Source organism: Limanda limanda, chromosome 4 (assembly GCF_963576545.1).
Source record: "Limanda limanda chromosome 4, fLimLim1.1, whole genome shotgun sequence".
Classification (NCBI taxonomy): Eukaryota; Metazoa; Chordata; class Actinopteri; order Pleuronectiformes; family Pleuronectidae; genus Limanda; species Limanda limanda.
The window spans coordinates 21,390,786-21,404,316 of NC_083639.1; positions in this window are offsets into that span (position 1 = coordinate 21,390,786).

A 13,531-nucleotide genomic window follows, 5' to 3' on the forward strand; every position below is an offset into this window, starting at 1 on the left:
CTGAGAAACTCCAAAATGAAGCTTTTGGCCAAATGAAGTCAGCTGTTCTGTCACCATGGAAACAGATTGATATTTGAGAGGATATTAAAGTGATGATCTGTTTCATCTGTGTCACTGGACACGAAACAGGAAGTGAAGTGTCCAACCACAAGTCACGTCTCTCTGACGCTGGTTTAAGCAGTAGCCAATCAGCAGCCAAGCAGCAGGAGTGTGTACCTGCAACATGAGGCTCACTTTGTCTACATGTGAAAGTTATTTTCAATGTGTGTCAGTTTTGATTGTTTTCTATTCTGTTTACATTGTTACGACACACTACGTTTCCAATGATCCTCAGCCTTAGCTGCTTCTGGTTCACGTGAAGGTTAAAGGTCGGCGCTGATTGTTGAAAGTTCAATAAAGATTTTATAAACTGAAGTAGCTTTTGATTTCTGTACTGAGTGTAATGCCAGGCCCAGCCTGCAGGGGGCACTAACAGCACTTTACCACCATGGGCAGATGTTGATACTGAAAACTTCCTGAAGGAGGCGCTCCAGGAGTCAGTTACCATGGCAGCTGGTCTCCCCCTCCTGTTCCTAGCCCCTCTGTCAAATTTTGGAACCCATTGTGGCCCGCGAGTCAAAAAGTTTGCCCACCCCTGGGCTAGTTGGTCTTTCATATTAGGGTTGGTGTTTCCTTTCTCTAATGAGTCTTACACTGGAAATTCGCTGTTAATTCGTGGAATTGGCTTAAACACAATTTCAGTGCCGTTGCACAATGTCTCTCTTGAGTGTGAGCTAGTGGAGGGTGACATAGTGCTTGGTGTTCGGCCTGCACTACCTATTGAGGGTATCTCATTGGTGCTTGAGAACCAGCTGGCAGGTAGACGCATCTGGTCAGATACGTCTTCTCCTCTGGTGGTTACTGAAGAGCCGCTGTCCACCGACAAGACTGCAAAAAAGTATCCAAAGGTGTTTACCGCATGTGTAGTTACTCGCTCTGCCAGTCAAAAGACTGAAACTAACAGAGTGCAGTCAACTAAATCTAAAACTTTTTCGCTCACTGATTATCCTGTCTCTGTATCAAGTGAGGAATTGGCAGAAGAGCAAAAATCAGATGAGACATTGAAATCTCTGTTTGAACTCGTTGACAATGAAATATGGAATAAAGCGGGGGGTTACTTCATTAAAGACGGCATGTTGTTGAGGAAATGGTCTCCTCACGCCGATTGTTTTGTTGGTGATCCAATTGTCCAGGTGGTGGTTCCTGCTAAATTTCATCCGCTGGTACTCGAAACCGCTCATGATAAGCTCGCTGGTCATGCCAGTGTACAGAAAACGTATGATCGCATTTTGCGCTATTTCCACTGGCTGCGAGTTAAGCGTGACGTTGCCAGGTAAACCCAATGTGACCTTGAAGCGTCGTGTTACATGGTAAAACGTACTCCGTCCGCTCTGTTATGTCATTTCTACCCTAGGTGTGACAGCGGGTCTTTTCCCACAAAACCCGTCACTACGTCACACACTACAAACTTTCCTTAAAGGGGCAGGCCATACCTCCAACACAAGACAACAGCTCTCGGTCTCATATAAAAATGGCAAGTGAAAGCAGAGAGACGCAGACTCAGCGATTACATCCGATTCACCTTATTATTATCTGAGTGATTTTTACACACTGTCTGATAAAGATTCCGACAGTAAAGGCAAGGGGAGGTGATGGATAAAGTTTTCTTTAAAAAACAAGTTAAGTCTTTCATTCTCACTTTCCACCTTTAAAACTATGAAATGAACTGAACTATGAACTAGTTCAGAATTTAAATGGTGAACTATTCATGTTTACTTGTATGAACTGAACTTTGAACTAGGTCATGAGAGGTGTGAACTTGCACAACACTGCATCGTTGTTACTACGGTGCCCAACTTAAAATTTCTCAGTGCATTTCTTTGCATTGGTAGGCCAACCTTGATAAGATGATTGTGGAGGTGAGGGGGTTGGGAGAGCACCCTCACCTGCACCACAGAGGATCAATCAGCACAGGTGAGAGCTGTTAGCTGATTGGTCCTCACACTTTAAAAGGCAGCTTCTTTGCTGTCTCAGGGCACCTCAGAGACTCACAGACTTGTCACTTTGTGTGTGTTAAAGTTTATGTTTTTGATCACGTATGTTGTCAAATAAATCTGTTAAAAAGGAATCATTCCGTCTCTGGCTGTGTGTGGAGAGCCCCTTGGCAAGCACCACTGCCACAATGATACAGAATGATTGCGTCTTCAATGTATTCATAAATAGCGGTTACAGTGGCATGATTTAACTTCGTAGGTGTGTTGGTTACCTGTTGAATTGGCTTGTTTAACCATGGTAAGCTTCGGACAAGAGGGACTATGGGTGCTCATTTCCAGTGGTGGAGGAAGTACTGAAGTCTAGTACTCAAGTAAATCAGAATCCTTTAACGGTCCCACAGTGGGGAAATTTGAGGGTTTTACAGCAGCAGCGCAGGCACAGCACAACGAGCAAAAGAAAGAGCAAAACAACATAGTAAGAAACAAAAACAACAATGAGCAAAAAGTAAACAGTAAATAAGCAAATAAATAGTAAGTAGTAGAACAACTAAACAATACAAATAAATAAATTAAATTGCACGAATTGTGTTGTGTTCAATGGGATCACAGCTGGTTGTACAGTCTGACAGCAGCAGGAAGGAAGGACCTGCGGTACCTCTCCCTCACACACCTGGGGTGAATCAGCCGGTGGCTGAAGGAGCTGTTTAGAGCTGCCAGGGTGTCCCGCATGGGGTGGGAGGAGTTGTCCATCAGGGAGGATAGCTTAGCAACCATCCTCCTGTATCCAGTGGACACCCCAGCACACTGCTGGCCTTCCTGATGAGCTTGTTAAGTCTCTTCCTGTCGGCTGTCGAGATGCTGCTGCCCCAGCAGGCCACTCCAAAGAAGATGGCTGATGCCACCACCGAGTCTAAGAAGGTCCTCAGGAGTGCTCCCTGCACACCAAAAGACCTCAGACTCCTCAGCAGATAGTCTGCTCTGTCCCTTCTTGTAAATAGCCTGTGTGTGATCAGTCCAGTCCAGTTAATTGTTTAGGTGAACACCCAGGTACTTATAGGATCTCACAATGTCAATGTCCGTTCCCTGGATGTTCACTGGTGTCGGAGGAGAGTGTTTACTCCGGCGGAAGTCCACCACCAGCTCCTTGGTTTTTCCAGAGTTGATCTGGAGGCAGTTCCACTGGCACCATGTTATGAAGTCCTGGTTCAGTTCTCTGTACTCCCTGTCATCACCGGCTGAAATGAGGCCGACGATTGCAGAGTCATCAGAGAATTTTTGCAGGTAGCAGTTAGTGGAGTTGTATGAGAAGTCCGAGGTGTAGATGGTGAAGAGGAATGGAGCAAGTACCCAGGAAAATATATACAGTAAAAGTACTACATCAACAATCCTACTTAAGTAAAAAGTACTTACTTTTAAATTTACTTTAAGTATGAAAAGTAAAAGTACTCTCCAATGTCTAGGCTGTGCCATTTTGATAAAGAATGCAGATATAGCTACTGGTAATACTCATGCCTCTACAGATGTCACTACTAGTAATAATTATAAGCAACAACATTTGTTTATTGGAAAGGTTGGTGTACTTGTGCTTACCCTCTGTAATACTGTTCACACTCTCTTACAATTCTACGGATGACAAGTTATCTACCAGGGATTATCTGCAAAATGAATACCATTAAGCCAAACTAATAAAGACAACATGTTATATCTTTAAATCTTTTATTTAATTGTAAACGTGTAAATACTGGAAACATGGAACATGAAAAACAACTGTAAAACTGGTCAGAACAAGGCAGATCTTAGAATGAGAAATTTAAAATGAAGGACCTTGAAATGAAAATTTGACCATTGGTCAGGCAGCCAACAGTTAGTCCAAAAAAATGGCCATCACAAGAACATGGCAGTATAAGTGCCATTCAGAGCCCTTGCATTAACATAACCTTTTGTTCAATTTCAACAAGAGTTGGTTTTCAAAATTGTTGTACCCTATTCTGCCTCTTTTTGCAGAAAAAATATGCCCTGCTGTACTTAAGAGCCGTTCACATGCTGCAGAGGCAGGCAACGGCGTGTTGAGCTTAAGGGACAAATTGGCAATTGCGGGCACTGACATTAGGGTGTCCATGGAGGTAGCTGAGTTCGCCAGGTAGGCATCCAGTTGTCTTGTGGTTTCCTGGACGTTTCTCTTCATAAGGACAAAAAAGTCCTCCTCCTCTGACCCGGAATTGCTAACTGGTGATGGGACCGGATCCGCCTCCATGTGTCTCTTGATGTAGTCCATGCCTACACAGAACAACCCAAACACAGAATAAAGGAAACATTATTTTAAGAGTACTGTTTGTCTCTATAACCATCATGATAATCGTAATAACTAGAGATGAGCCGGATACTCGGCTGAAACGAGTATCCGGTACGGATAAAGCACTTTTGCCGATTACGAGTAATCGGAGTCATTATCTGTGCTCGGACTGAATGAAAAGCGTCACAGCGCTCCTCCCGTCACACACGGCTCTGCCTCTCAGTCACTCAGGTTCACTGCGCATCGGGACTGTTCCATAGGCTCAATCAAGGAAGCAGAAATGATTCGTTCATTTCCCGACTGGGTCTTCGGGTACGAGTCTTTTGAACATTTTTCACGAGACCTGCAATGGCTCAGTAGAGGGGCGCTGGAGATGCGAGGGACGTTCACTGTCTCCCGGAGAAATGATCACTGTGTTTTTAGTATAGAAAGATGTGAATTATATTTGTTCACAAGTCATAATGACTGGTTTTGTTATTTTCACTTTACATTTACACTTACTTTACAGTAAAGTAAACCTCTATTAAATACAGTACAACATGACAGTTTGTATGGTTTGAAATTGTCATCAATTATCACACTGGCATTTAATTATCACGGCAAACAATTACACTGCACTAAACTTTAAGTGTTAATGTAAAGTTAAAATAACAAAACCAGTCTGTATGACTTGTGAACGAATATAATTCACGTCTTTCTATACTAAAAACACAGAGTGTTCATTTCTCCGGGAGACAGTGAACGTCCCTCGCATCTCACTCACACACACACACACACCGTGTGGAAATAAATTTAAAAAAAATAAAAATAAAAAAATCATGAAAATTTTTCATGTTGAACCAGCCCACTTCCGGGTTAAATCACACCCACTTCCGGGTTAGACCCCGCCCACTCCGAGTACGGATACGGATAATTCATATGGTTAACAGATACAGATAATGCTGTACTCGCTCATCCCTAGTAATAACTATGGCTGTGGTATTTTTTCTCCTAGTGACTATAATATTTTTGGATCAACTGTCTGGAACAGGGTAGGTCCTTTGCCAGGCTTCCTTTACAATTGAACACTTGCCAATTTAATAACCATTTAAATGACTTGCCCAACTTCAGCAAGTCCTCATTGCTTGTCCACGATTTGCGAAACCTAGTCAGGAGTCATCACTGTCTAGTCCAACCAAAGGGATGCTACTAACTGGAGTACTTTGAGAACTGTAAGATCCTTAATTACAGTTGTAGAGGTCAGATTCACAAATATGTTCCCAAAATCCGTGTCCTTGTACTGCAATTTTATGAATCCCCCTAATCCAAATGCATTCGTGACCTCATTGATTAATTCTTCCAGTGAATTGTGAATCCCGTTGCGTAGCTCCATTCTCACGCTGCTGTCTTCACTCAGGATAACCAGCAATCGAACAGATGTGTTTTCCATCATGGTGCCCTGTGAGAGAAAAAGAGAGAGAAATATGACTCAGTTGCTTTTTAATATTTGTAATAGTTAATATTTTCAACATTAAACTTAAGGTGATAATATATACAATGCAATAGAATATTATTTCCTGCTCCATCTCTCAGTAAACGTGTGCAGTAGATTTGGCTCCCGCAATATTATAAAGGAATCTGTTGAACAAAGACCTCCTCAAGTAGGCTGACTGTTCGTCGCCACTGAAAAGCATCTGCATTAAACTCTTTTGTTTGCTCCAAGAAGTCCAAGAAGTGTCCTCATCTTCTGAGAAAGTGAAGAGCACCAACTTTAAATAATGAAAATATACTCTAGTGGAGTTAGAGAATAAAACCCTAAAGCAAAATTTTTAATTACTTTTTTGTTGTGTTCCACTTTAAGACTGACCTTACACATGTATGTATCTTTTGAGTCTTATCAACCGCATTCCTCCAATTGTGTAGTCAGCCAATGGGTATGGATCGGACAGTTCATTCTGGTCAACCAGTCCCAACTTCCTCGTAGGACATGGTTTCAGTTAGTATGCCCTGAAATGTTCCCAGTACCACGCACTCAGCTTTCTGACGATGAAAAGCAGGTTATCCTCGACAACAATCATCTGGGTTATTTCCACAAATTCTGGCAGCCCTGCCAATGAGCTAGGATCATTCCATTCCTGTAGTTCAGTACGTCGCACTTTAAGCCAGGCATACACCATCCAACGCTGGGTGCCTCTGCTTCAGAGCAAATGCTATGTCCTCTTTTAAAACATCAATGGGAAGACTTGAAACATTTGCTACTTCCAGGGGAGATTTAGGAAAACTACACATGTGAAGGTGATGTGCCATGAGAAACTGGTGTTTTTGTACTAAGGACAGAAGTACACTTTTGAAGCAGGTTGTATGCCGCACAACTCTTTTGAAGAAGCTGTGCTTCGATTCGAAGCGCATGGTCCATAATGAAACCAACGGTCCAAACTCACAGATTAAGTGAGGATAATGTTCTAAAAACTGGTGTTTAGGTCGAAAGTATGATTCAGGGAAAACCTCTTTGAATCTAACTCTGTGCTCAGAGATCTTCAAGTTCAAATATGCAATTGATACAACAATTTCTACAATGTCCTTCAAATCCGCAAGGAGTTTCCAGGCTGGTTCATCAGTGGGCACTTTCTGTCAAAGTAGTAGTGGAACAAATCTTATAAGGCACCAATTTTCATGTGCGTTTCCACCCATAGTTTTCCTGGATGCATAGGTCAGTGGAACAGAGTGGGGCCGATTGGTTTTATCAGTCCATTTATAGGGAAAATCTTCTATTGCCTTGTTTAAAGCGTCCAAAGTGAAAAAGTTTTTGGAAATGAATAGTCAGAAAGAGATATTTCAACCTGAACTATTCCTTTGAATAAATCATGGACAATGTCGGGAGGGAAACCACTAGGCACATTGAAAGTGGTAAGCTTTTCTGACAGAACACGTTTCCTCTGAACACCATAACATTTGTTCAAGGAATTTTCTTCAAGGGTTTTCAGATGATTTGTGTGAATCTCCTCAGTTAGAAAGCTCCAACTTCCTTGTCCTGAATTTCTGACCTATCTGCTGTACAAAACCTGCAAATATAGCTGCCATAAAACTCTCTACAAAACCAGCAATGCTGTGTGTGCCAAGGCTATCGGCAATAACACACTGCAATGTACCCTTCAAAGTTATTCCCAGCTTTTCCACAAAATCCCCATGTTCCAATGTTATGAGATCAGCAATCAAAGGCTCCAACACTTTTTCGTTACCATAGACTTTAAAATCACTGCTATTGATCAATGCAGCCAAATGGATAGAGGACAATGAGGAGTGACAACCAGGTGGCAGATAGCCTAATATCCAATACAAGGCACAGATTTTGTGTTTTCTACGGGATGTCCCAAGGGGATTGCAAATTTCAAAGTCGTCAACATACAAAATCACAGAAATTGCACATTCTTTTGAGAAAATAGCATTACTTTTACAGAGGCGTCCATCTCAAAATGATCTATATACTTGTTTATCACTCTGCACTGGATGTTTTTCCTTCAAATGTACCGTACTTTCCGGATTATAGGCCGCACCTGCTAAAATTTCAAAGAAAAAATAAATTGTACATAAATAAGCCGCACCTGTCTATAAGCTGCAGGTGTCCCCGTTGAAACATGAGATATTAACACGGAAAGATGTTACAGGAAAGATTTTTTAAAACTTAATTAAATAAATGCCGGTAACATCCACAACATACGCAAATGATTTTTTCAGAACACTGCTTTTAACAGTACTAAAGTTGTCTCCTTCAGTATCGGAATTGAACAGCCTGAGGGTATGTTATTCCTTCGTTACACATTTTATCAGCGAAAATATAGAAACCTACCATCAAAAGTCATTAATTTAAATAAAATAAATGCCGGTAACATACACAACATACGCAAATGCTTTTTTTCAGAACAGTGCTTTTAACAGTACTAAAGTTGTCTCCTTCGGTATCGGAATTGAACAACCTGAGGGTATGTAATTCCTTCGTTACACATTTTATCAGCGAAAATATAGGAACCTACCAGCAAAAGTCATTAGTAATTAGTCGCCATCGTCCTCATATGCACTAAAACCATTGAAGTCCTCTTCTTCAGTGTCCGAATTAAAAAGCCTCAGAATTGCTTCGTTGCACTCAGTCTCTCCTTCGTTGGCGCTTACAATGTCACTTTTCTCCCGAGGCAAATCCGCCATTGAACTTGCGCTGTCCTCCTCATCACGCAGCAGTCCAGCCCTTTCGGAACCCGTTGGTGATTGTAGATTCTCTGACACTTCTCCATGCTGGCATCCACTGGCAGACTTGAGAAAAAGTTGCTCTTCTCATGCGGCCAGTTTTTGTAAAGAATTTCGAGCCGCTCGTCGTCCAAGCCGCCTACTGAACTCGGAGTGCAATCTTAAATGAACGGTTCACACTAATGTCGAGGGGCTGCAAATACTTTGTTGTGCCCCCAGGAATCACAGCTGGAATTGAGTTTGTCTTCTTGCCGGCTGCTTTCACAGAATCTGTGATATGGGCCCTCATGCTGATGTTGTTGTATTAAGGACAATGTTCAGCTGTGTGTCTTCATATCTGGAGGCAAAGTCGGATTTTATTTGGTCTTCCATGGCACCTGCATGACACGTTCTCCATCCTTCTACTCCAGACAGGAAAATAACTTCCATTTAAGAGGCAGCACAGAAGACAGTGTGGGTACCTTTTCTCCACTTAGTGAATCCGTTAGGTTACTTTTCGGGTCAAGTATCTCTCGAACAGTCTCTAAATTTGCCACATCTGAATCTTTTGGCATTAGATGCCACTTCTTTCTGTTTTCTGCCAAAACAGCAAAGACAGCTTGTTGCTGTTGACATAATCGGTCCACCATCTCAAAGGTGGAATTCCACCGGGTGGGCTCATCATGAATGAGCTTTTGCACAGGAACATTTAAGAGCGTCTGTTTGTCTTTCAGGCTCCTTTGCATCTCAATTGACCGGGAAAATGCAGACAAGGTTGTCCGAAGCCTGGACAAGCTTGTTTTAATGTTGTCCAGGTCTAATGCCTTGCTCACTGCCAAACGTAGATTGTGTCCAAAACAGGGTATACATTGTACTGTGCCTTTAATATTTTTTTCCAATTTGTGGGACAAACACCCCATGCTCCTCAAAGACAACCAGATCACGCAAAAGAGGTTCAAGCACTTTTCCATATCCATATTCCTTGATGTAGCTACTTTTACACAGTAATGCCAAGTAGATGGATGATAAAGAAGGAATGCTGGCCTGGGGATAAGTTGCTCAAAATCCAGTATATCGCGCAAAATTTCAACATTTTCTGAGACGTCTGTCTGAAAACTTGACTTTGTCTCTAGCTCGGCTTCTTCATTGTATTCATTTTCAGCTGAAAGACTTGCATTTTTAAAACCGTCTCTTACTACACCTATGCCAGGTTTAAAGTTATTGTAAGAGTAGCCGTGGTGCTTTCTATTTTTATGCAATTTAAATCCCGTAAATGTTTGTCATGAAAGTACAACTGTTGAACATACAAGGTACTGTTTCAGTGGCTTTGAGATGCAAATGTGCAAAATATTCCTTTTCAGAGGCAACTTCAGAGAACCCACAAAAAAGACAGTTGAATGTGGCCAATGATAATGTTTGTCGAGATGTCTCTATTATGAGCTCTGCCGACATGTGACCTAAGTGCATTCCATGATTTAAATGTACATGGACAACTGATATATGGCCAAGGATATGGGTGCCTGCGCCCATAATGTGGATGTTTTAACCTATAATGTTTAAGTAACTGGCCCCTAGTAAAAGTCTTTGAACTGCAACCTTTACAGTGCCACATTCCAATATGGGGTGAAAAACAACCAGAAAGAGGTATCAGTAAAGTAAACCTCAATTGTAAAACTATGGGGCCATGATTGCAACAAACCTATTTGCAAATGTGAGTGGAGAGTCTGTTTATCAATCCATGTAATGAGATTTGTAAATGTATGAAATAATCTCTAAATGTGTACTGAGATTTGTGAATTTTCCAGGAATCTGTAAATAGTTATTCGGATTCAGTTTGTGAAATCAAAAGAAAAAAATAATAAAAACCAGGGTATTGATATTTCTGAATGTGTATGCAAATTAGTACATGTTTAAATAGATCTGTTAATTAAGAAAAAAAGACTAATCAAATGTGAATGATTAAACACCAGAGCACCTGAGCGGAGCCAGAGGGAGTGAGGAGTGTGAGTGGTTGGACATTTGTAAATATTTTTGCTATAATAATGCCCCATTATATAACAGTTTTCTTAAGAAAAGTCTAACTGTTAACATACCACATAAAGGCTCAGCAGTGCCAGCTCAATGAAGGAGGGAGAAGATACAGGTTGTCACAGCTATAATCTGAAATTCAACATAAAAAAGGAGCCATCAACTAAATTAAATTGATTTCATTTTTCTGTTACGTTTTTGTGGCTTCGCGGAAGCACACATGCAGGTGATGCGTTCAAGTGAGGAACCTGTGAATGGAAGACGTTTCAACTAAACACAACATTTTATTTATATTATTATGTGTCATTCACTTAATTAAAACGTGTTCATAAACGTTTAACAAACTGGTTTGCTTTACAAACGGTGAACACCTGAAGACTTTGGCTTGGTTGTCCCCTGTTAGTCCGTAAGGTGAACCCTGTTATCGTTTCATCCCGCTCCACAGTCTGGCATCTACACAATCTTTAGCTCATAAAAAATAACGAGTGGTGTTAAGCTACCAAAAAAAAGTTTGTCGCTGACATTCCAGTCGATTGTCGATGCGTCTATGTTTTATGCAGAACTAGTTTCTTCAGAGCGTAATAGGATTTTGGTCGCGAGTGGTGGCACGGTTTGACACGTGATCGTTCGACACCAATGAGGTAGCTGCTTTTTGTCAACAGAAAAGCAAAATAGCGGCTCCCATGGTTAGATTCAACGTTACCGATAAAGAGGAAAACACCCGAACTTCCTCAAAAGTGGGCCAAATGGATTCTAAACAGTGCTGCATATATAGCCGCGTCCAAGAAGAACAATGAGGCAAATATACTGACGATCTAACATGGACTGTGAACACCCAGCACACGCTGAAGAAATCAAGGCAAAGACTGTACTTCCTACGTCAGCTGAGGAAGTTCAAAGTATCAGCACCTATCAGCTGGTGATAGTGTTCTGACATGACCATGGACTTTTCAAAACATTGAGGTCAGGCAAACGTCTCTGCCAGAACAGAAAGACTGAGGAGGAGCTTCTTTCTCATGCATTCCCTGAACACATACAACGACTATATAAACTGCAATTACACTTTTTTTCACACTTGCACATGGACTGTACACACACTGCACTTTATACTCCCTCTTTCTATTTATGAAAAATATTTCTTGATCTTTCTTTCTTCACACTCGCACAGAAAAAGCTTAACACCAAACGAAATTTCGCTACATGCTTTACGTTAGTATTTCTATGTATGTGACAAATAAACCTCCTTCCTTGTATCAATAAGAGGCAGTAATTGTACTTATACCAATGACCATTTGTTCATTCATTCATTCTTCCACAAATGAAAACACTGATCAACCATAAAAACAATCTTTATGAAAAATATGAAATATGACATAACTGTACAAAACAGAATAAGGAATAACAGATTAAGGACACTCAGTCCTCACTGTCAGTGTCAGGACAGTTATTTTTTAACGACATAAGTCTGTGCAACACAGTCCTGAAGAAAAACAGGAACATCTGCCTGTATGCCATACCATCAAAAAGAATGGCACCATCCACTGGAACTTGGTCAACCAAGCAGTCTCCACCTTTGTTTTCTAATAGATCCATAAGAGCTGATTTATTAGTTTTGGCAAGTAAACCATCAGCACTTGCTAATGGATGTGACACAGTTCCCAAGGAAAATGACAATTTCCCTCATTTCAATTTTTATTATTTTTTATTATTTAGCAAGGTACACAATGTCTTGACAGACAACACTTTCAAATGCAAGTCATCAGCAATGTTGACATAATGATCCAGTGTTGGCTCCTCAGTGGCGCCTCTATAATCCAGCTAACTAGATTGTATAGTGCAAGGGGAACAACAGTTTGTGCTTCAGTGACATTCAAATTTTCAGAAGTTGGAGGCCATGGGCATGACATGCCAGGAGTGTCACTAAGATGTATTTTTAAGAACAACGCTGCTGTATATAGTGACCTTGCGTCCTCTTGTGGTGTTTGGCACTTTGTTGTCCCTTTTTCAGTCTCGCTGTCTGTCTGGCTCAACTCACTAGACAGTGTGGTTTCCCCACCTGATGGATAAGGTAGCATGTCCATGTCCACTGTTGACAGAGTCTCTGCAAAAACCAGCTTGCAGACGTTGCGCTTGGTGGGGATGTGAAACACCAGCTGGGGGAAATAACGAGTCAGCCTCTTCTTCAACATATCCTGTCTGCAACACAACAAAACAGTGACAATTAAGAGTCACAGGAGTACCATAAAAAGCAGATAGTGGTGGAGGTGGTACAAGACATTACAGGCTAGAACCTATCTGCCATAGAGCACGTTTAACACCAAAGATACCCAAGAAAGGCACACAACATCACAAACCACACCACTCACACACACTACACATAGCATTTTTCTTTTTACATTGCTTCCCAATAAAAGCTTCCCGCTGATTCGCACAGGTACATTTTTTTTTTAATGAAGTACCAACAGGAAGATGATGGGTTTTAGTAATAACGTAATCATTAACTTGAATTCAGACAGACACAATTATAGAAACATAGCGAGGCATACTCCGTAAAAAACAAATACACAACTTCAAACCCCATTTTTACAATATAAATAATACTGCAAGTTAAAAAAGTTAAAAGAAATTTCTCTTACCTATTTCCACTTGCCTGCCGCCAAAAAATATTTTTGGAACTCCGGTCCAGATCCTTCTGAGCATGCCCAGTGTAGAGTTCTTCTTCGGGGCTTTACTGCACCTGGCATTGCATTACTGCCACCTTCTGCGTGTAAGAAGTATCTCGACCCTAATTGACTTGACATCATTATTTCGAGCTTGTCCAAAACATTATTATTTTGTAAAGTTAACTAGAGGCACAATTACATTGACTTGATTTTAAAAAAGTATTTTAACTTAACAAATTAATTTTTTTAAATTAAATTAAACATAAAAAATATATATAAAGTCAACAACAACCCGGATTCATTTTCTTGAGTATCCA